At 49.5% G+C, this 24302-nt stretch overlaps 1 protein-coding gene across 4 annotated transcripts in view; it reads left to right on the top strand.

The window, feature by feature from the left end:
* The window catches only part of ST6GAL1 (ST6 beta-galactoside alpha-2,6-sialyltransferase 1), a 131689-nt gene that overhangs the window by 52246 nt on the left and 55141 nt on the right, over window positions 1-24302 (top strand). The window contains exon 1 of one of the 4 annotated variants that reach the window (XM_084801569.1): window positions 16344-16456. The exons of the other annotated variants lie outside the window; for them this stretch is intronic. The gene's annotated coding sequence lies outside the window, so the exon portion shown is untranslated. Of the gene's footprint in view, window positions 1-16343; window positions 16457-24302 lie in introns of those variants that run through there. 4 annotated transcript variants of the gene reach the window in all.

Genomic DNA, 24302 nt, shown 5'->3' with positions numbered 1-24302 from the left:
CCACACAAAGGAAAGAGAGTGGACTGGGGTAAGTGGGGTAAGCTGTGAACTGCCAAAACTTTCCCTTAGTGACATACCTTACTCCAATAACAGTTCTACAATCCCACTGAATAGGGCTGCCGCCTGGGGCCAAATGTTTAAACACCTTAGCCTGCTGGGCACTAATTTCCCTTCCAAACCAGAACAGCCCTTCCCCCATTGAAAAACAGCTTAGCTACTCCCAAGCTTGTGGGATACAAAAATAGGGCTGATGTCAGCAGTGTGCAGGCTTTTGTGTGAACATGGAGTTTCTTTTTTCTTTCTTTCTTTCTTTTTTTTAGGGGGGGGGGCAGGAGTTCTATGGCAAATGTCGTTTTCAATTTTTAAAGAGACACAGAGGCTGGTTGGAGAGATGGCTCAGAGGTTAAGAGCACACTGTCTGCTCTTCCAAAGGTCCCGAGTTCAACTCCCAGCAACCACATGGTGGCTCATAAAACCATCTACATCTATAATGAGATCTGGTGTCCTGGTGTGCAGGCATACATGTAGGCAGAACATTGTATACATAATAAAATAAATAAGTGTTAGAGGGGGGAGCAGATGTTGGTATCCTGGTACCAGGGAGGGGCAGGGTGGGACCACAGTAAAAACATTTGCAGACTGTTTTATAGAGCGATGACCTATTCATTCTGCACCCTTCGCCATCACTGCCTCCCTGCCCACTTCAGGTGATGGGCTGTGGCAGCTTCTTGGATGTTTGTTGTTCTGATGGAGAATGGCGTGTCACTCCCAGGTTGGCCCGACTGGGGTTCCAGCCTAGTGTGCCCTCCGGTAGGGAAGCCGATGCTTCAAGTGCTGGCTTTCCTCTTCCACGTGTCCAGAACTGGCGTGGACATGTTGCTTCTTTGTTCTTGGACACAGTTTAGTATTCCAGGTGACTAAGGAAGGAGATATTTCATAGAGCTGTGGAAGACTGGTGTTTTTTTTTGTTTTTTGTTTTTGTTTGTTTGTTTGTTTGTTTTTCCCTTTTCTCCACAGAGGAGCAAACAACCTGCAAGTGTTTTTACTGTGGTCCCACCCTGACCCTCCCGGGTTCCAGTGTACCAACATTTGTGCCTCTGGAACTGGCCCAGAAGGACCGTTTTCTCAGTGGGTTTTTGGTGGGACAGTGACCGTGGCGGCCGTCCATCTTCAGGCTCACCTGAGACCCAGGGTCGTCTACTCTTTCTGCTTCTTAGGTAGAGGCAGCCTCTGCTTACTGGAGAAGGAACATAGGTAGTCAGCCATGACAGTGTGCTCGTGGGATGGGCATTCAGTGCTCTGCAGCTCACTCATTTCCTCTTCACCGCAACCCTAAGAGGGGGTGTAATTTACATATTTGAACCCGGAGAAGCAGGTGTGCAGAAAGGTTTTATGGCTAGCAAGTAGGTGGCCCTCGTAACCCCAGCAATTCGACACCCCCCCCCCCCCCCGTTCTACTGTTTTACCTCACTCCTAGCTGGATTTGTGAGGAGAATCTGCTCTGGAAGCCCCTAGCTGTGCGTCTGAAGGCTCACCAGACTCCCGTCAGGAACTCTCAAGGGAAGAGACGTTTTCTGCCAGTTTTCCCTGGAGCAGGAGCAGTTTTGGATATTGCAATGAAAAGTAGAGTTGATGCGAGTGGAGTTTCCAGGGAACTTCCTTGGTGACCTGATGGGACCCAGCCTGCTCAGGTGTGAGTGGAGCTTAGGTTCCAAATGCCATACCCACCTGCGCGATGCAGCTGTGTTTCGGAGCCTGCTGTATGCTCAGGGCCTGTTCGTACACACCCTGAGGAGCGGCTGAAGGAAAGTGGTACTACAGGTCCCTGACCTCGGGGGGGATGGCATGCGACCTCACGAGTGCTGAGATTCTCTCTCACCCACTGGCCTGGGGGAGGCAACCCTGAGTGAGAACTCTGGAGCCTGCCATCCCCACGCCTTCCACTTCTGCCCATCAGGAATGGCTGGGAACCAGTGTGGACAGTCTGTTCTGACCAGTCTGGGTTCTGGTACCCTTCCTTCTGAAGATGGTAAGATTAACAGCTGCTTCACGGCCAGAGAGGAAGACTGGTTGGGGGTGGTGGGGTGAGTAGCCCCCGGGGGGAGTGTTCCCTCTCTCAATTTGTACTCGGATTCGGCTGCCTTTCCTTCGGGTGCCCCCTGCATGAACACTCAGGGCAGGGCTGCTGGAAGAAAGCAAAGCGGAATGTGTGCCTCATTATGGCCATTCCTGGGAGCATTCTGTTTAACCATTTAATGGTACATCTTGGTTCTGTGCCGGGCATCGTGAACATGTGAGCCTGGCTCTCGCTCCTCCTTCCCCCCCACTTATGTTGTCCAAAGAGAGAGAGAGAGAGACATAGATCCTAATCCCAGGAAGTGTGAAATCACAGATTTTGCGCAGCGATGCTGTGTGGATGGTCTGAGACATAGGACGCTTCCTCAGGAAGTGATTCTGACCTGTGGCTTTAGGCCTTAGCTGGAGGCAGCCGCCAGTGTCGTTCTTAGTGAGATGCTCAGAAAGATATCTGGTTCTTTGTGCTGTGTGACAACTGTGGCCTGGCCCATTGCCCAGCCATTTGGGACCTTCCCCCCTCAACACAGACTGCTCTACCAGGTTACCCAAGTCCAGCCTTTCACCTGCTGATGTACCCGTGGGTACTAGAGGACTCCAAGGCTGTATTCTCAGGGGTAGCCATCCTTTTCTGTGGCGGAATGTGTGTAGGACTCTGTTCATCAGTCTGCCAGATCCAGAGTGCCGCCCTGATTGGCTTAGATGGTTATATAAAGATTTCAAATAGCTTTACTGAGGTGCAGTTAATAGTCTGTGAAAACATCCCAGGTTAGACAAATAATTCAGAGACGACGGCCTTGTGGGTAAGAACTTTCCCTATCAAGCCTGAGGCTGAGATCCATTCCAAGACTCACATGGGATTAGGAGAAAACAGATCCCCACAGGTTGTCCTGTGACTTCCACACAAATGCTGTGGTCCTTGCACCCACATGTAATAGTCACAAAAGAAATACATAATAAGTAAATGCGTATGAGAGAGTAAGTTACTGAGTCGTGAAGCCATTTCCACAATCCACTATTTGTTGAGTCACCCTTCCAAGCAAGAGATGAGACTATTTTTTTTATCTTGTATATGATTAGTTCTTTGCTTTATCCTGAGAATCTCATTAATGAATTAACTCAGTTGTTATTTCCTGAGAGCCTGCTGAAGCCCCACAGCTGGGTTAGGCCTCAAAAGCGAACAAAGACGTGAACAGGTGCTGACGGTGGCGGCTGCTTCTCTGCAACTCACCAGCTTCTTGCTGAAGACAAGTTCTCTGGTATGGGGCTGTGGCAGTGGCAGGTGGAGCCTTGTTTTTTGTTTTGTTTTGTTTTTTGTTTTTTTTAAAAGTCCCTTGTGGTGTGCTCTATTGCTGGCCCAGCAGCAGGATCAAGGTACTCCCCACATCTGTAAATAGCTTGAGGCTTTGGCAGGCCCGGGTGTATGACCTCTAGAGGGCAGAGATGGGGTGTGCTGATTAAGGGCTCAGATCTGACAGGTGGAATTGAGGACACGTGGCAACGGTAAATGAAGGGCCAGTCAGGGGGGTCAAAAGATGGTGCTGCCTGGGGCTGGGGAGCAAGGCGTGTTCTTTCATAGGAACTGTTTAAAGTGTCTGAGGTACTTCTGATTATTTGGAGCTCGTCTTGAGGGAGACTTCATCTTGTACAGGCGAGGCATTTGAAACAGCTTGGTTAGGAGGCTGTGGTGAGGGTTCTGAGGGTAGGTGATGGCGACCAAACCGGCGCAAGGGGAACAGGACACATGGAGTGGATGGGCTAGGTGAACATGGCCAATCTCTCCTCAGTCCCCATGTTTCACCTCAGGTCTGCATCCGCCCTAGCCATCTAGTGCTGTTCCTGAACCTTGAACTCGGCCTGTCCACAGACACACCAGCAGCTTCTTCACACAACTTCTCTCTCTTTCTCTCTCCCCAGCAAGCTTTCCTTCATCCACTTCTCAACTTGTCTTTCTTATCTCCCCCTCTGGTGTGTGTGTGTGTGTGTGTGTGTGTGTGTGTGTATCCCCGTCCATATCCATGTGTGTTTGTGAATGTGTATCTATGTGTATATATCTGTGTCTGTATGTCTGTGTGGTGTGTCCATGTGTGTGTATGTGTGTCTGAATATATGTGTGATGTGTATGTGATGTGTGTCCATATGTGTGTGTGATGTGTGTATGTTATGCGTGTTTGTGTGTGTGTGTGTGGTCTGTGATATGTGTGTATGATGTGTGTATGTATGTGTTTGAGCGTACATGTCTGTGGATGTATGTGTGTGTGAGTGTGTGTCTGTGTGATGTGTGTGAGTATACGTGTATGTGAGTCTCGGTGTGCATGTGTATGTGTGAGTGTGTGTGACTGTGTGTGTGTGTGTGTGTGTGTGTGTGTGTGTGTGTACTATCCCATTAATCAGCAATGCAGCCCACAGAGGTTCCTGTGAGAGTGCCTAGCTGTGCCCACACTACAGAGGTGAATGAGGTGGGGCCTGGGAGGCCAGGCCCTCGGAGTTACAAGCAGATCCAGCCTGGCTTCTGCTACCCATAGGTGCCAATCTCAGCTTACAACTGAGTGAGTTTCTCCTTAAATCTGAGTCCTAGATGTTTCCCTTGCTCTGTCCCTGTTCTGACCCTGGCAATGGTGGTAGCTGGGAAGATGAAGATGGTGTTGGTCTGCTACACACAGAAACTCCAGAACTCCAGATGGAGCCGTTTTAGAAGCTCCCGGAGCTGCATGGAGGTTACTTTTCTCTCTCGTTCCTACGCAGAGACAGTCCTTTGGGGCTCCAGAGCGGAGCTGTGCAGTCCGCAGATGAGATCCAACTAGTGCAAGCTCCCCAGGAGGTATGGCCAGATGTTTTGTGCCCTGTTCACCTCCCCACGACCTTTCCCTTCTCCCCAGAGCTGACTAGACATGATTGACAGTTGGGATCTGCTCTATATCTGCAGACGAGAACACTGTTTATGGGGTGACTGCAGTTTTGCATTGCTTCAGGGTGATGTATGGTGTTCTACATCCATCGCGTTCCCGAATGAACCCTCAAACTGATTGGCTTCATTCCGAACCTTCCTGCTGAGGAAACTGAGGCTGGAAGGGCTGGGTTCAGTGATGTGTTGACTGTGCTGTGGGTGCAAAGCCTGGGTTTTCTTCCTTTATATCCCATCCTACTTCAGGTATTGATATTTACTGAGTGCCTTACTGTCACAGGTGCAGAGAGAGACGTTGTGAACTAAGGGCATGTGAGTCCTCTGAGACCCTCACCCTTGGGTGCTGTCCCACGTCTCTCGTCTCAGCCAACTGTGCTGTTGGAGTTTGCTATTGCTAAGAGGAAACCCATGGCTCTGTTCACCACTGGGCTAGTGAGTCACAAGGCTGTAAGTCACAAGGCGGTGCTCCCCTGCCTCAGGCCTTCACAGCACTCTGCTGAAGCTCAAAGGTGAGGGAGTTTTCACATACCTTACCACGTGCATCCCTTCCTCAGACCCCTGGCATTATCCTTTAGCCTCCCTCAGAGAGCCCTAGATCCCTCCTGATGAAGGTGAGTTACTCTGGCCACTCCCCCACCCCCCCACCCCTGCAACCCTCTGCCCCAGTGAGAATTTAGACTCAGTGTTTTCACTTGTTTGCGGAAAAAGGCCTGTATTATTAATGGCCTCACTGGGAACAGCTGCGCCCTCCAGGTTGTCATGTGAGAACTCTGAAAAGGACTCAGTGCGATGTCTTGAGCTCCGCTGGACCCACTGGGCCAAGTGGGGGGAAACTTGATCCTTCCCTCCCCCAGCGGGGGAAAGGCAGAAAGCATTCTTCTGTCTCCCTTAGAGACAGAACCTCCCTGTGCCTCTGGGCGCTGACTCTACCTGCTCCCTGGTGGGGCTCTTTGGAAGCTTCACCAAGATAAAAACAAAGATATTAATAATTAGTTTAGCAGCAGAGAGACTGGGCGGCTTACGGCACCCACTTTGAATGAAATTGGACTTAATGCTCAGGACTAGGCTATAGGGCTGTGGTGTACATGCATGTATGTGTGTGTGTGTGTGTGTGTGTGTGTGTGTGTGTGTGTGTGTGCGCGTGCACGCGCGTGTGCGCACGCTCATGCGTGTGTGTGCTCCTTTTAAAGATGAGAGTTCAAGCTTGTGCAGGCAGTAAGGGACAGCGGTTGGATGCAAACCCAGGTTTGAGTTCCTTTCAGGACTGTGGTGCCTCTAGAACCAACCAAATGTTTTTCAGGTTGTCCCTGGCAGTTGGTGCTGTTACTGAGTTCTAGGGCATGCTCCTGAGCCCTAACAGCCTGGGAACAGAGACAAAGATCCAGTGGCCTCTCAAGTCCATGTTTGGGATCTAACAGAATAAGGCTAAGGCTTACACAGATGACCAGATGTGTGTATAACCAAGCAGTGTTGGACAAGGTGTTGCCTCTCCCTACGCTCCCTCAGCAGTCTCCCTCCCCACGGAAGCTCTTCTCACCAGTTTACCCTTTGTACAGGAGACAAGTTCTTCCTCTGAGCATCCCCGGGACCTCAGCCTTTTCTTCCAGTGTGAGATCCTTGAAGGGGGTTGGGGGGGGGGTGGTTTCCAGATTCCTAGGGTGCAGCTGTGTCTGTAGTCTGACCTGGAAAAGTGATGGCTGCAAGTGTCCCTTGAGGATGTCCTCATGCCCCTCAGGGCGGTTACTCCTTTGTGTCTCGGCTCTGTCTCCCTGACTAAGGCTGACGATATTCCTCAGTGGATGTGACCATCCGAGTTCAACTTCTGCTGGCCGGGTGACTGGGATGCTCAGCCAGCAGTGGGAGAAGATGGGCCACCGCTTGCCCGCTGTCTGCTGGAACGCTACCTCCACGGCCCTTCACGTTCCACCAAAGCTCGTCACGGTTTAGAGCAGTGGTTCTCAACGTTCCTAATGCTTCAACTCTTTAACAGAGTTCCTCATGTCATGGTGGCCCATTGTCCCCTCCCCTGCAACCATAAACTTGCTGTCATTGCTACTTCGTAACAGTACTTTTGCTGCTGTTATGGATCGAACTGTAAACAATTTTTGAGGGAGAGGGTTAACAAGGGGTGGGGGTTGAGAACCACTGGTTTAGAGAAAAAACCAGTATCTTGCTGTCCCCCCCACCCCCCCGCTTGGGGTGCAGCCAGTCATTCCTGGAGCAGAGGCCTCCTCCTGGTAGCCAACCACTGGACTTCGCACCCTGCCCCCCACCTTGTCCAGCTCAGAGTGCAACAGGCCCATTCACGACCCAGTTTTTGCTTTGCCGTCCTCAGCTGGGCTTTACTTTTGCTCTGCTTGGTAAACTCCTACCCATCCTTCAAAACGGGACAAACCGTACCTCTTCTGACTTTCTCTCGCAAAGCTGGCAGCACCCCTGCCTGCAGTTCTTAAGGGTTTCACACAGTTTCCCATCCATCGGGCCTTTCTTCCCTAAGGCCTAAGCAGCAGACGTTAGAGCCTATTTGTCCCTGAGTCACATGGACTTGGGGACACATCTGTGTGAAGGAAAGAATGAAGGCCGATGAATAAGTTGCATACTAATGTGCAAGTCACAAGTGGCCTTTTTTTTTTTTTAAATCAAAATCCTGGACTGAGTTGGGGAGAGCGAAGAGAAATGATGGGATGGCTGATCTGAAGGCCAGGCACAGTACCAGAAGCCTTGTCCGCCAGCCCTCGCCCAGGCCCCCAGCCTTTGCGAGTCCTATTAAGGCTCACAGAGCGGGAGTGACAGTGCAGACATTGGAACATGGCCTCCTCAGGTGAGACCCCCCCCCCCCCAGACCCTGGCCAGTCTGTCTTCCGGGAGAGGAGCCCCATGAGTCAGAGCTTGGCACAGACTTGGAGGATGAGTGGGAGTCCTGTGTACTCCCCAAGGGAGTTGTGGAGCATCTGTGTAAGGTGGGATAAAAGCAGTGGCTAGAGGAAGCCTGAGGTTACCTTCCTTTCCTTCCCATGGTGCTCTGCGGCACCTTGCTGCCTGGTGCCACCCGCTGGGAGCAGCTCTTGAGGAAGCAACATGGACTGTGGCCAAGCCACGACTTGGAGCCCACACTGCTCACATAGGCCATTCTACTCGACTGGTGCCCTGCCCACCTGCTGCTGAGGCTTATGGGAAATCCCTGGCGTCAACACTTGGTATTCTGCACACAGCCAGATCTGAGTTTAAGGTCTGGTCTCAGAGACTCTAATGGCTAATTGCACAGCTCTGAGAAGCGTAGGGGGTAGGGGCAGGAGGGGGGAAAGGGGGCGCCATAGTTTGCTTAGGTCCTTAGGCTACTGCTGATTCCGACCCGAGTTTTTTATGAGCTGGGCACTATCCAGGGTGGCACGTGACCGTTGCCTTGTCGGGGCCACTAAATCCCCGGTAAGTACCTATAAGTAAATGCTGGTGACCCTGTGACGTCATAGATGCACACCTGAAGCTTGGCAAAGTTAAGCTGCCCAGAATGGTATGAATAAATGATGGTGCTACCCGGTGGGCCAAGTGTGCCTCTTCTTAACTATTACGTCATTGCTTGCCAGTGGTCTGGTCCTAAGACTCCAGGAGCTGGGAAGGAGGGCACCCTCATAACAACAGGATCCCAAGGTTTAGAAACGCTGTTTGGTAACATCTTGCCTGTAAAAGTGTGGCTTCCAGCAGGCAGGCCCTCTCATAGGCTAGTGTGTAACGATTAAAAAAATTTTTTTTTACTGTAAAAAGATATTGAGCTTGCAAAAGCTCATTAGTCCTAAGGCTTGATCTTAAAGAGGATATAGATTTTCTGGAACAGTGAGTTGCCACTCTGAAAGTCTAAATCCATAGCCATTTGTGGCTGGAATGACCTGTCTTCCATAGTGCCTGTCATTAGGGATCAGGCTGCCATGATCTGGGGGTAATGACCACGAAGCTTATTCTACAACCCCTATTCTGTGCATGCAGGCCGAAGGTGGCTTTTTCCCCCGTGAGGAGCTCCGCAAGGCAGCTGCAGCACAGAGTAGGGTGGAACAGTATGTCAAACAAAGGCTTATGACATCCCTACTCTAGAAAGAAGGACGCGTCAGCCATTCAAAATGAAATTAATCTAACAGTTTCTTTGAGCAGCTGGGTGGCACTGGAACCTGAGAAGGCCAGTGAGGTTTCATGGCCTGGTGAGGAGTCAGCCAGGCAAGCCTGTCAGCCAGGTCAGGGTGGAAGAGCCTTTGTGAAGGTCGCCAGGAGTGTGTGTGTGTGTGTGTGTGTGTGTGTGTGTGTGTGTGTGTGTGTGTGTTGTCATGTTTGCAGTCCAGTGCTTGCGCTAAGGAGGGTTTTGGTTTGCTTACACAAGTACTCCACTTTCAGAGGCAATAGTTACAGAAGTACATGGCCTCTTTGCTGTGACAAGGGTGTGGCAGGGGCTGCAGTTGGATCAGTCACTTCCTGCTGCCACCCTGTTGCTTCAGGCCCTTTCTAGCCTCCAGTATCTGGCATTATAAACGCACATTGCGTGTGTGTGGTTCTGCTAACTTCCTAATTAAAATGATGCTAGTGTGATTAGGATCGCTAGTTGTGAGATTGGGCTTGGCGGCGCATACCGGAAGTTCTAGTCCTCAGGAGGCTAGTTCAAGAAGGTTGTGAGTTCAAGGTCAGCCTGGGCCACATAGCGAGACCATGTCTAAGGGAAAAAGTGATTTAAGTAGTGCGTCAATAATGAGAAAAGAAGGACATGGGAGGCAAATTTCCAAAATAGTTTCAGGTGAGAAATAGCATATTCTGACTCACTGATAAGGACTTAACACCTTTTCTGGGTTTCCTGTAAAACAAGAAAGTGCTGGAACGGCCACGGTAAGCCAGGACCACTCTGAGTCAGGATGACTTGAACTCAAGGTCAGAAAGGAGAGTTGAGATCCCATGTTCGGCCAAATATCGTGAAAGGCGAGGACAGTAGGGGAGGGCTGCTTGATTCAGTGCTCATTCTGCCGTGCAGGGTGACAAACACAAAGGGTCTCAGTTTTCCCAGGACAGCCCTGGGAGGTAGGTCCACTTTCATTCTCAAGAGCTGCTGAGTACCCCCAAGATGGCATTGCTATGACGTAGTAGAGCTGGGTTTAAACTCAGGAGCTCAGGAAAAACACTCGTGCAACTTGTGGAGAAAAAAACATAACCAAGTGGTCAAGAGTGTCCCAAGGGCCTTTATGCCAGTAAAGCACACATCCCGTCTGCTGTTCCTCCTGACCTGCAGACATCCAGGGCTTCAGGCTGCCTGCTGCTGCTTAACAATGTGATCTGCATTTCTACTGTTTGACCCCAGATCTGCTTTTCTCTGGCTCCTCATTTTTCCATTGGAAGCTACACCACCCTTATAGTTGAGGAACCCCAACCTTGAAGTCATTCTGATGCCTCTGGTTTGCAGCCACATTGAAACGCCAGAGTGCGCATCCAACATCTTTCCAGTGCCACCGCTGACAGCCTAGTCTACTAAGCCCCGTGTGGCTGTGCAGCTTCCTGTCCCTGTCCCTGCAGCGGCTTGAAGTCAGAGTGGGCTGTTCCTGTGCTCTCAGCCTTCCTATGTCCACGGGCTACGCTCTGCGCCTTGTCCACATCATCGAGACAGCACCTCTGTGCTCCTCCTCCTTCCATCACTTACCAGACGCACCGCTTGGGGCTTTATGCAGGCGCCTCCTCCATTTCGCGTGATTTGCCTCTGGTGCTGCTCTAAGGCTCTACCTGCGTCAGACATCCTTCCCCATGAAGCACCTCTGACTGTTAAGTTATTTTCTGTGTCTGGTGCTGCTGGACTAGACTGCTGTGGTGGTGGCTGCCATCTTGTTTATTCTGTGTCCTGTTCTAAGCTCTACGAATTGTGCCTGGGATATAGTAGGTAATCAATATATATGTATAAAGTGTGTATATGTATAGGGGTGTGTGTATGGGTGTGTGTGTCTGTGTGTGCACATGTGTATGTGTGGGTGCATGTGTGTGGTTAAAATTAATTAAAGAGTTAAAAAAATCTATATTAGTGTTTTGCCAGTATGTATATCTGTATGAGGGTGTTGGATCTCCTGAAATAGGCGATACAGACAGTTGTGAGCTGCCATGTAGGGGCTGGGAAACCCCCCACCCCGGGTCCTCTGGAAGAACAGCCATCTCTCCACCCCGATATGTGTGTTTAAAAATGAGTAAAATGTACAGGTTTCCAGTTTGGACATTTTTAGAAGACTGTCTTTGGGCAGCGTCAGGAGTCTGGCTGCCTGGATATAGAAATCTGTATGCGGGAAGTAGAGTGAAGTAAGCACTCCCGGGCCAACAGGTTGTTGCTCAGCAATGCTGTGGTGGCCAGACAGAAGGGAAATGTGGAAGATAGATGCCCCCTGCCCCAAATTAGAGGGACTGAAGTAAAACTTGGAAGTGGGCGGGGGTGGGGGGATGTCTTTAGATTTTGCTATTTCGATGCCATAATGTGAGTTTCTTTCAATTATTTGTGGGAAATGGGGAAGTGCGAACAATTCAGAACACCGTGCCATAAGAAGGAATCTTTTTCTTTAGCTGTGAGGAAGTCACTGGGGGAGGGGAGTACACAGCAGACCGATGGCATGCCGACGGACTTCTGAAACAGCCAGTCATGTCTGGAAATCTGGTCCAGGTTGAATAGTTGCTACTCCATCCAAGGTCGCATCACAGTGCTTGTGACACTGTACGTATGCCCACAAAGGAAAGCGTTGAGCCCATCAAACACTGCAGAACATAGAAGCAGGCCACCAACAGAACTAACATCTAACGAGGACGGCTGGTTCTGTGGAGCTTTCTTGCCTTGGCCACACTCTCCGTGGTGCCTTGTGCGTCTGTAGGCGATTTTATCAGTTGCCATTTTACTGCACAGGGGTTGTGATTTTTGAGAGATAAATCTCGAGGCAGCTCACTTTCGAGATGAGCATGATGTTTTAATCTGAGTCCTGCAACGACTGTGGGAGAAGGTGACAGTTAGGGAAACCAAGAGAACGAGAGTCTCCCAAACATGGCGGGAGGATCATGGGAGTCAGCTCAACATCGAACCACCCATATCTTGTGGCAAGCTGAGCCACCCCTCTGAAAAGTAGATTTAGGTGATGTAAGGTAAATTGTTTGTGATTTGATGAAAAGAACAGTGGGAGGAAAGGAGAGGCAAAATATGAAAAGGAAGCGATCCCTTGCAAAGCACGTTAGAACCTCAGCCGCTCCCCCCCCAACCCCTTTAAATAAGCAATGTGCTGAGAATGCAGCTCCAGTTCCCCAGTGATAGCAAACAACACGATATTGGCAGATATCCCGGGAGAAAGCAGAACTCTTCAGCTTCTATTTTAATCCCATCGCCTTTGAAAAAAGAGACAGATCATCAGACTGCACAAGAAAGAACAAGAGACAGGAAAAAAGCAGAAGAAAACCCAAACCCCAGCCTGATGACGCACCGCACTGTATCTCTCCAGATCTGTGTGAGGCACGTGCACATCTTCCAACCATCCTTCCTGGTAATGGATATTGCATCAGTGTTGGAAGCAGCCTACTCAAGGTCACATGGCTACCAGTATGGAGACAGCAAGGCATGTATCTTGAGGGAGAGAAACTTGAATGAGTTGAAGAGACAGAGGTGCTTAAAGCCAGCTGGTTCCCTTAGCAGCCAACTCAGTGTCTTGTTCTTAGGAGAATCTTGAGAAATATTTATTGGTAGAGGGGATTATCAGGCCCTGGAGAAAACTTCTGGGCTTTTATTATTAATTTTTTAAATCTCTGACTGAAGTATATCGAAAGTGCTCTGGGTCTTATGGAGAATGAAAGAGTAGGGAGAAATTTATAAACCAACAATATCAAGCAGCTAGTTAAGATGGCCTTTGTCTAATGCAGAGCACCAGGCGGTAATCAATAATGATAGCTTTGATGTTTCAGGGCGTTATTGTTAGGGAATATTTATATGCCCACTGGCTCTCGCCCCCCCCCCCACACACACACACCTGCGCGTGACACATAGAGGCTAATTTTGGGAAGTGGTATAGCTTTTCTCTAGTTAAAATGTCTTTTTATAGGTCAGGCACCCACACCTGTAATACCAGCACTCAGCAGGTAGAGACAGGCAGATCTTTGTGAGATTGAGGCTAGCCTCACTTACACAGTGAGTTCCAGGACAGCCAGGGCTGTGTAGAGAGACCCTGTCTCAACCAAGCCAAAACAAAAAAAACCCAACAACTTATTGTGCAAGGCAATACTTTCCTCAGTTGGCATCGGTGGCCTCCTGAACCTCTGGGTTAGCTCCTTTTTGTATGTTAGCCCAGGGACATCTGCATGATGCTGCATAGCCCATTCTTCACAGGTCAGGCTGGCCATGCCCAAGCCACTTTTTATAATACAAAGACCGAGGGGAACGTGATGGTGATGACTTGGAATTTTTTTTCTCAGTGTTAGGGATTATAGGTTGACATGCCAGGCAAGCACTCTACCACGGAGCCAACCCTGCGTTCATCCCGTAGCCCAGACTGGGCAGGAACCCAAGATCTACCTGCCCAACCTCCCTAGCGTTACAGGTGTGTGGCACCATGCCTCGTGCTTGAAGTTCTTCTGTTAGGCACAATCGTCTCTGTGTAGTCGCACATGTTTCACAGACAGGATTGAAAGTGCGGACTGAGAGATGATTTTATTTGCTTTATAGAGTGTGTGAGTAGTAGATGTCGTTGACCTTGAAAGGGTGCCCACGGAGATACTGCCTTTCCTCGACGCCAACTAGTGACTTAGACAAATGTGTAAGGGGGCATCTTGGTCACGTTCTGAGCGATGAAAAGGCAGAAGGACTTAGTGTGTGCCAGGGTCTACGTTATCTGTATACATAGGCTCGAAGAACTGTGTGAGGAGCGGATACACCGAGGTGCTTGTGAGCATCTCTGCCTGTAGGCTCTGTAGTAGTTGCTTTTCTGTTGCTGTGGTAAAACGCTGTCATCCAGGAAGCATACAGAAGGAAGGTAGGTTTATTTGGACTGACAGTTCCGAAGGTGTGAAAGTCCGTCAGGGCAACAAGTGTCAAAATGGCAGCGGTAATAGGAGGTCGAGAGCTGACGGTTTGAATGGCCAGTGTGCGGAGGAATGAGCACAGTGGAAATGACATGGAGTCTTTAAACCCTCAAAACCACCTCCCGGGACAGACGTCCTCAAACAAGGCCCCACCTCTCCAAACATAGGCATCATCTGGGGACCCGCTGTTCAAATGCCTGAGATTTTGGTGGTGGTAGGTGGGGGGGGGGGCGGGGGGAAGGGGGGGCTTGTTCCTATTCAAACCATCACAGGCTCCAGATACCAATGGCTACAAAAGACAGAGGGGGACCATTTGGCTGAAGAGCAGGGCATGGAAGAAAAGTCAGCCAGTTTGAGTTGCTGAACTGACAGTCATTCAAATGAACCCAATAAAAAACTATCCAGAGACGTAACTGTTGACAATGAAGGTGCAGCCACTCTGTTCTCCTGTCCACACTCAGTCCCACCTGGGAACTCCGGGTCCTTAAAGACAGGTGTGGACAAATGGGAATCTGCCAGAGGAGATCAAGGAGTTCAGAGACCGTGTTCCTTAAGGGCCAATTCAAAGACTGAGAAAAAGGAAAAACCTCCGGGGTGATATCACTGTCTTACAAGACTATATGTGGAAAGGACAAACATTTGCTTCAGTCTAGAGAGTGGAATTAGGACAACCAGTGAGAGCGGGAAGGCTGCATGGAGTTCAGACCAGTGCCAGTAAAACGTGTTTCATAACTGGACGTGGTTGTCTGCAAATCAGAGAGTGGCAACATTACAGGCAGCAAGCTGCCCCTCCCCCCACTTTTATTTTCTGTTTTGTAATTGAGTGGAGCTGTGTTGGCTGGTTCAAGGGTGGCCCACCTGTTTCCTACAGTCTTTTCTATCTACAGTGGTAACACCCAGTCTCAGCATGCCCAGGGTCTTGATTGCCATGTGCAATGTAAGAAAGACTGCTGGCAGGCGAGAGCTGGCTGTGCCATAGTGCAGAAGCTGTGAGCTTTGAGTGCTGACCCAGTGATCCAGATCTACATGCCTTTGGCTTGCTTTTCAGCACACTCTAGCATACTATGTTTTCAGCATAGACAATTCACCAATTTGAGTATAGCTAAGTGCTCACCAGGTAGTATTTAGTATTTGAAAACAACAACAACAACAACAACAACAACAACAACCCGCCAGCTAACTACTGATCCATTTGCATTTTAGTCTTTTCTCCCAGAGGACTTCAGGGATGCTGGGGGGACCTTCCGGTTGTCTGTTGTAGCCAAGTCCAGGCCCGTCCTCCACTTCATCACTGAAAACCTTCTTTGTAGGGCTGACCTTTCTTCAGTCTTAGATCTTAGGCAGTGTTTCTGCCTTGCAGGTTCTTTAGAGCAACCAGAAAGAGACAGACCATTTAGGGGTGCAGCATTAGCACACTGTTCATCAGCTAGTGCTGGTGTTTGTGCGGAGGACGCGTGCTAGAAATCACACCTAACCTCCAGCTGGGGAGAGTTCCCTGCTGAGCATTGCTGGAGCTGAGGTGAGGTTTGCCAGGGCTGCCTCCTCCTTCAAACGGTTGCAATCCTTTCCCATGTGGTCTGTATTGACCTACGCAGTCAGTCCAGTGACTACTTATATGGCATCCACGCTGTGTTAAGTATTACAGATCACTGAGAGATAGCTTATAGTACGTGGGAGGATGTGTCTGGTTGCACATAAGTACACCATTGTGTATAAGGGACTGAGATTCTACGTTTTGGTATCTGATGGCACTGGGATCTAATTCTCTAAGAATTCCTCCCAGGGATGTCTGCATGAGCGAGACTCTGACTTTGTCCTAAAGCAGCTGACTTTGATATTAGTTCCAGTGAGCGCGCATCAGCACCTACTGGCCTTGCGCTCACCCTGCCTCCACCTGGCTTGCAGAACATCAACTGATCGTTGGTCAGTTTCACAGTGTGGGCATGCATCACCTCGCGAAGCTTCTGGCCTTTCTCTTAGTAACTAAGCTATCAATGTAGTCAAGCCATTGCATTGACACTTTGAGTTTATAACAGGGGAGAAGCAGGCAGTTTCTGCTGGCTGGCCCCTCCTGTACCCGCCATGATTGCGCTTTTCAGCCAGGTCTGGCGTACTGGCTGATTTTATGTGTCAACTTGACACAAGCTAAAGTCATCAGAGAGGAAAGGGCTTCAGTTGAGGAAATGCCTCCCTCCAAGAGCCCCAGCTGTAGGGCATTTTTCTCAATTAATGATCATTGGGGGCGGTCCCAGCCCACTGTGGGTGGTGCCATTCCTTCTGGGTTCTATAAGAGAGCATGCTGCGCAAGCCATGGGAAGCAAGTCAGTAAGTGGTACCCCTTTATGGTGTCGGCATCAGCTCCTGGTGTCTGTCCTGTTTGAGTTCCTCTCCTGACTTCCTTTGGTGATAACACAGCGACGTGGAAGTGTAAGTTGAATAAACCTTTTCCTCCTCAACTTGCTTTTCGGTGATGGTGTTTCATAGTAGCAACCCTAACCAAGACACCTGGATTTTAGCAAGAGTGATTGCTTTGCTGGCAAGCAACTCACCTGAAGAACATTCATTCCAAGTGTGCAAAAGCCACATCTTGGGACTCGGTCTGGGCTGAGAAGCGTGCTGGGTGCCTGAGTCTCAAAGCAGCCTCGAGAGGCTTTGGCTTTCTGAAAAGCCATGCCTGGTCCAGTTGATGGACAGAGAGACTGTGGGGGAGCTGCTAGGCCCGGCTCAGCCTATGATGTGTGTGCATGCAGGGCAGGGGCTCCTCATGCAGACTGGTGAGTGGTCTCTGAATTTCTCCTTGCGCAACAAACTGTATGTAAAGACCCACTGGTTCTTTTTTATATTTTTTTAAAGATTTATTTATTTATTATGGATACAGATCTTGTTATAGATGGTTGTGAGCCAACATGTGGTTGCTGGGAATTGAACTCATGACCTTTGGAAGAGCAGTCAGTGCTCTTAACCTCTGAGCCATCTCTCCAGCCCAACCCACTGGTTCTTTTCACACATCAAGTCAAATGGCACTTACAGCTTTGGGAGGCGGGGTCTGTCATTGCAGTCTTGGAATCTCTCCACCTAAGGGATCATTTCCTCCATCTTTCATCTATAATTTTGGAAGCATGGACCCCTCAGCTGATCACCTCACCCCATATTCTACGTGGATGTCAGCTCCTCCAGACATTCTGTAATGGTCACTGGTCATCATGGTTTCATTGTTCACATAACGCCAGTGCTGTATCTGGAGGTCTTAAACTTGTAGACAGAAAGGAGGACACTTGACTTGCCTCTCCATCTACCTTAGTTACTTTTATGTTGCTGTGATGAAAGACCCAGAACAAAAAAATACATATGGGAACCTTTAGATTAAGGTTCCAGAGGGGATACAATCCATCATGGTGGGAAATGCATAACACCGGTGTGTGTGTGTGTGTGTGTGTGTGTGTGTGTGTGTGTGTGTGTGTGTTTTCTGCCTGTCACGTTGCACTGGCAATCCCGAAGCAGAAAGGGATAGATGGAGAGAGGGAGAGAAGGAGGGATGGACGGATGGAGGCGGGGAGAGAGATGGAGAGAGCAAGAGCGCACAAGAGAGGGAGAGTGTGTGAGATCGAGAGGGCGGGGCAATGGTCAACCTTGTGTATAAAAATGTATGTATTAAAAAGAAAAGAGACCAGACTGAACATCTGATGCTGAACAACCAGCATCCATGAGAAAGAGATAGCCGTAGGGCTCCTCCTGCGAGCACTGAGCGAGTGGTGGGGGTGGGGGAGCGAACAAGAAGGTGCAGGCATGAGTAGGAGGTGGGACCTGGCTATAAACCCCCAAAGCCTCCGCCCATTGCCATGCGTCCTCCAGCAAGGCTCTACCCCCTAAAGGTCCCGTAACCTTCCCAAACAGCACCGTGAGCTGGGGACCAAGTGTTCAAACTCACAACCCTACGGAGGACCTTTCACATAGGAACCATAGCGCTGTCCTATAGTCCTACAATTGAAGCTGAAGTTGGCCTCTTCTCTCTTTCTTCTCAAAAGCGACAGGGCTGCCATCTGTTGGGACGGCAGCGGACTCAGTGAGTCTAGAGGCTCTGGGTACCATATTCTAGCATCATCTCCTTCCCCTCCACCCGGCTTCCCTCTAGGGCCAAATTCATTCTGAGGCCTGGAATCCAGTGATTTCAAACCAAATTACTGAAGGCTGGCAATGGGGGTGAATGTGGCTCTGCTGTGGGAAACTTGCATGTATAACGCTGTGGCTCCTACCCCACCTCTACCTCCACCAACCCCCCCCCCCCCAAAAAAAAGGTCAAACCCAATCTTTCCGACTGCTGTGGCACCTGAGACTAGTTTCAGTATTCAGTTAAAGATATATTTTTAAAACTTCTAAGCCCAGGATGTGGCCATGAGCTAAAAACAAACCGGGGTGAGGGAGGGGACACTGTTTAGGGGACTAGAAAGGTAGAGTAGATATGCTCCCTGCCCCTAAGACAGTCATAAGCCAGTGTTTTCTCTTGGTCAGATGGTTCCTGAAAATCAGTTTCTACCCTAACCCCATCTTCTTGGGGGTGACAGTGCTGTGTCGTCATGTGGAGGATGCCACCTGAGCCCTGATAGCTGGACCTCTCTGTGAGCTGGGTCTCTGACTTGAGCTGGGATGCCTCACCATTCCAGCTTGGGGTAGAGGCTGCCTCCACACACAGGGAGACAAGAAGGAACAGCTGACAAAGGAAATCTGCACCTCAGACTTCTTTGGGGGGGGGTTTCGTGGTCACTGCTTGGCTTGCCTTTGGTCAGGATGCCTCTCTTGTGGCTCTCCTCTTGTGAACAGTCGATCTGACTCAATGGCTAAGGGGCCATAGTGACCCAATGGGCCTGAGATTTAAAGATTCTTTTTTAATGCTTTCCCTTTACTTCTAATCCTAACTGTGCTATCTATACTTTCCCCCATCTAAATAAAGCCTTTCTCTGTTCCTGCAAGCACGCCAGTGTGAAAGGAAGTTCTTGAACACGCTGGAAGAACAACAAGAGAGCCGTTTTGCACAATTACAGATGCCACCCCATGAATATCACAGAGTCAGGGCGGGTTCTGCATCTTCCACAACTCAGCCCTCTGTGTATGGGCATGCGTACATGTGTTATTGTCTTAGACAAGGGTATCCAACGAGATAACTACCTCATAGACCCTTTCTTTACCCCCTAACATTGCTGAGAAGGAGAGGGCTAGGACTGTGACCAAGAAATATCTCTGTTGTGTTACTTTCTCCTGGGTGGCCTTTGGGAGGGAAGGGCACTCACTCTCTGTGAGCTTGTGGGCTCAGGAGGAGAATAATTTGCCCGCAGGTGTCTAGTAAACTGCCCTGCAAAGTCCTCTGCCTAAATAATGCTATGTGCAGTGATGGTAATGACCTGATAATGATGAGGGCATAATAATAGGTACCGGATCTCTGTGCCCATGTGGGTCAGCAGTGCTGTGTCATCAGAGTGAGCTTGTAACCGGAGCCAGTCTGCGGGCCCCTTCCTATCTACATATGGCTATGTGGGCTCTTGACTCTTAATTCTAGAGGCCTGGGGTGGCCACTGCTCCTTCCTCGTTTCAGCTACCTAGTTTTAGCTGCTGCTTTTATTTTGAAACAGGGCTTTGCTAGGCAGCCCGGGTTGTCTTTGAAACTAACTTGCTGCCCCAGTAGTGAGTAGCCTGAGGGGTGGGGGTGGGGGGGTTACAGGTGGCACAGCACCTGGCAAGAACAGGATGTTTTGAGACAGGAACTCCTACACTCACGAGTCCCGTTGTGAAAACACTGGAGGTTTGCACAGGTGTCGGCAGCTGGTACTCAAGATCTTTTTTTTTTTTTTTTTTTTGTACTCAAGATCTTAAGAGCCACACAAATCCCTGAGGGGAGCTGCAGGAGCCTGGAGCAACACACACAGGCAGAAGAGCCACAGCTTTCCATCAGCAGAAAGGACCTATGGCCAAACAAGGCTCACTGCCCACCTCACACTGAGCAGCCACTGCGTCCCAACACACTGATCAAATGCCATGGGTTCTGCGCTTGCTCAGACCTTTGCATCTGCTTGTTTGTCAAGGTGTGTGGCTTAGGGTCCTCCCTGTTGTCCATTTGGTAGTGTCCTCTGCTCCTCAGCCCTCTGGACTGACCACTCCATCACCAGCACTACCTACCAATATTGCAATAATGTTCTGAGCCTGTTTCTCCGGGAGCTCCTTCAGGCCTGTCTGCTGGGGGACTGTGTGTTGTTGAGTGGGTTCCGTTCCTGCATGCAGCTCTGGCTGTGTATCAAGTGGAGGGGGGGGCAGGCAGGCAGGAGGAGATGTATTCCTGGGGAGATTTGTTTATATAGTAGCACGATCATGCAAGTGACACTTCTTAATCCTGCCTAGAGTCCTTTGCAGTTTATCAGGCACCAGGTGCACAGTCTGTCATCAATGAATAAGGAAGGACTCATGACCCTTCATTTTGTAAATGACAGGCCTGTACCTCAGAAACGAGGAATTAGGGTGATAGTAACCATGGCAGAGAGCTGGAGCACCGTCTTCTGAGGGTGGGTCTAATTTTCTTCCTGAATAGGAACTCTCTGATGTGTCTCTTGATGGTAGCCTGGATCTGAAAGGAGACCCAGTCTCCCAGCACTGCACTGGCGACAAAGGGCTTTGCATGTGCTGAAAACTCTGTGCTGTTCATGTGGCCAAGAAGCAGGAAGGAGAAACAGAAGGGACTAAAAGCCTGGAACCCTGAAGCTGTCACTCAGGCCCAAGCCTGTGCAACAGCAAGCCCCAGATGTCACCTGCGCGTGTGTGTGTGTGTGTGTGTGTGTGTGTGTGTGTGTGTTTCCAATTGGCAATAGCCTCATAAAAAGGAAAAAAAACCAGTGAGTGAAATGAATGTAGTGTTTTACTTAACTCAATATGGTCAGACTATTACAGCAGCATGTGATCAGTGTAAATATTATTAACGAGCCATTTTAGATTCCTCTTCCCATGGGAGAGCATTTTTTCCTGCCAGCATGTGTCTGTTGGAACAGCCACACGTGGCCAGGGACGACGGCACTGTCCGTTCCCAGCAGTTTACACACTCGATTTCACATACCTCAACACCGAGTGCAGAACCCAGTTTCCCCACTAAGTAGCTTAGAAGCCCCATAAGGTCAGTTGACATCAGCTGATCACGAAGTGAAGCTGAGACGTGCTAGAGCCACACCGGATGAGGGCTGCCCTTCCTCTCCCTTCCCTGCAGATTGCAAACCGTGAAGAGGTTTGGTCTGGGGCCAGAAGAATGAGGAGAGCGGAGCAGGTGGAAGTGAGCAGATGCCTCGACGTCCCCACATTGCCCTTCAGGGTCTACGTTGCTGGTGATTGTAGTGAGAATTCTGGAATTTTGGGTTCCTTATGGGGACAGTGGGGCTGCTTTGCAGCAGCTGACAGTGATGCGCCTCGTTCTCTAGAAAGTGGTGATTTTGCCAGCTTCAGATAGTTTCTGTGATTGTGTGATGTTTGCAATTTTGGGAACTTTGCAGAGGGTATATAAATACTAGGTCCCCCAGAAAGTGGGGTTGGGGGTTTGGGGGTTGGTGGTCATTTGGGCAGGAGTTGTTAGTTGTTGGTTGGTTGCTGGTGGTTGCGGTTTGTTAAGCAGTCGTGTGCAAAGAAGAAACAATCACAAGAAGAAATTAGATATCATGAAAATCAAACTTGCCCCGAGGAGCTAGACACCCCTAATCAGCAGGAAGTAGTCTAATGGTGGCAGTGGCCCCTGTCTGACCTCTGACTTTATTCAGGGATCTCGGCTCTTTCCTCTCTGTCTTTTTGTCTCTCTTACCTAGTGTTAGGGGGTTGAAAGGGAAGAAGAAAAGGGGTGGAGACTGGTGGAAGAAAGAACCCACAAAGTAACAGAGACAGCTGTAGGTGATGTTGTAAGATGCATTAGGGAAGAGGCCCATTGGCAAAGCAGGGGTAGCCAGCTACCCCGCTGCCCCTCAACCTATTGTTTATACATGAGAAGTCAGAAGAGGCAAGGGCAGGTGACAGTGGTAAAAGAGGCCGTTGACTAGGGCACTGAGCCTCTCTAAGGGACCTGGGCCCTTGGAACAACTTCTGTTTTAGAGGTTGGATGACGTTCAAGGCTGTAACAGCTCAGCCAGGCCAGGCCAGGCTGTTGCTGGTGAGTTCTGTGTTATGACTGGATCTTCTAGCAGAAGCCTACATAGTCCTTTCAAGGAAGACCATGACAGCGTTGTGGAGAGGCCTATTAGAAAGGCACATGCTAGTTCTGTGGGCAGGCCACTATGCTTCTGCTTTGACTCCTAAGCACTAATGATACTAAGTAGCAAAACAAAGGTAGATGTTGGAATCCTGGCATCCCCACGTGCTGCTGTCACCTTAACAATGCTCCTCTGCAGCCGCTGCCAGCTGCCAGGGATGTGTGTGTGTGATGAAATTATACTTTTAGTGGTGATGAAAAGTTCATTTTTTTTTTTCCATCTGTCACAAACATTTTCTGGCTAGGTGGTGATAGGCTAGTGATTTCATGGGATGACTTAAAATTCCCTGTTATGATTCCCCCCCCCCCCATGGATAAATATTTCAGTTGCTTTGATATGTGACATCAGATTTGCTGCTGCAGCATGGTGTTAGCTACTAGTAGCTAATAGCGACTAGTCTTGGATGTAAGGGACCAAGAATCGCTGAAGGAAGGCCCCAGACTCTAGTAGTATGGAAAAACAAAGAGCGTTTATCCTGCAGAAACAGCCTGGCACGCAGGGGTCAACCATCCATACAGAATTGGGGTGTCTCTGAGGGGGAGCTCACAGGCTCTTTTAAAGGCTTCTAGGGGAATCCTGTCTGTGGCTATGTGACTCTAACTGGGCTTGGCTGGTGCCTGTGGAGGTGGTCTGGTGCTCAGGGAGGCTACATGACTCTAGCCATGGGGCTTTTAGCAATGTTCCTGTCCTGTTATGGGTATGAAAATTTACTCTCGAGTTTTGTTCAGTGTAACTGAAGGAAGTGTGTCTTGCATTTATGGGTCCTTTTCCACACTCCTTTTATAGGATCGCTGGACTAGCTAAGCGTTGTGACAGATGAGGCCACAGTTAGCAGGGGAATGCCCTCTGTGCTAGAAGGCTGATTAGACAGCCTTGCTTTGCAGACTGACCATAGGGTCTTCTGGCTGGTAAAGCCTAAGCCTGGCACAGACACACAGCAACAGGGCAGAACTTCACCGCAAATTGTTCACAACCTTAGGAAAGGAGTCAGCTACCTGCTTCCGTAGCCCTGTTGCATATGACTCTGACACAGGCTTTAGAGGCACAGACATATGCCTTTGGATAGATTATTTGCTCTGTTTTTAACTCATGCACACATGCGCGTGCACACACCCACACCCACACCCTTCAAGCTAAGAGCAGGTGTGTGGTGGCTCACTCCTGTAATACCAGTACTCAGAAGCCAAGGCTTCGAGTTTGAGGCTAGCCTGGAATGCACGGCAAGGCAAGAGAGTGTCTCAAGATAAAATACTGACCCAGAGACGGCAGCGGTGTGTCTCTGTACAGCGTTGCTGTTAGGGTTGCACTGTTCATACAGAAAAAGAGCAGTGTTCACTAAACACAGGTGCACGCTTGCCCCTTGTCCGGCACTTTCTAGGGGCCGACTTTGGACAGGCTTTTGTAAGCATGTGTAAGGAAGGAAAGAATTGAAAGACGTGTTCACAGAGGCGTATGAGTGATGAAACGTATTCAGGGCCCTTAACACCACATTCTGCATGCCAGGGACCCTCCCTGAGTGCAACCACACTCTTTCTCAGTTTTATGTTGTTCTCTTTAAAAGGAGCATTCCTACCTTTGTACAGTCTAAGCAGCAGACCTGTTGATGCTGACTGCATCTGGTGCTTGACTACTTTTGAGTTCACATTGCTGGTGTGGAAGACCCCAGAAATCAAATTGAGAGGCAAATCCCAGATTTTTTTAAAAAAATCTTTTTAACAAAGTGTCCTTGAGGTGGCCGATGCAAAATTTAATAGAAAGAGCATCCTATGTGGTATGTTCCTTAGTGACTTTCCCCACAGGCAGCTCCCAAAGAAGCTGCCAGGCGTATGGAGAATGTCACGTGTTTAGCTCAGCAGCACTTAAGCAATGGTGTCTACAAGAGAAGGGAAAAGTCATATTCTTGAGGACGTACTGAGAAATGACTAAAGAGGCATATCTGCGCTCCTCTCCCCATCTATCTGCCCAGCTTCCTTCTTCACATCTGGGTCGAGCTGTGTGTCCCTGAGAGC

The sequence above is a fragment of the Acomys minous genome, assembly GCF_964271855.1.
Source record: "Acomys minous genome assembly, chromosome: 11".
In the NCBI taxonomy this organism is placed as follows: domain Eukaryota; kingdom Metazoa; phylum Chordata; class Mammalia; order Rodentia; family Muridae; genus Acomys; species Acomys minous.
The sequence above is the reverse complement of the archived record's forward strand: the minus strand, read 5'-3'. Positions and strand labels throughout refer to the sequence as shown.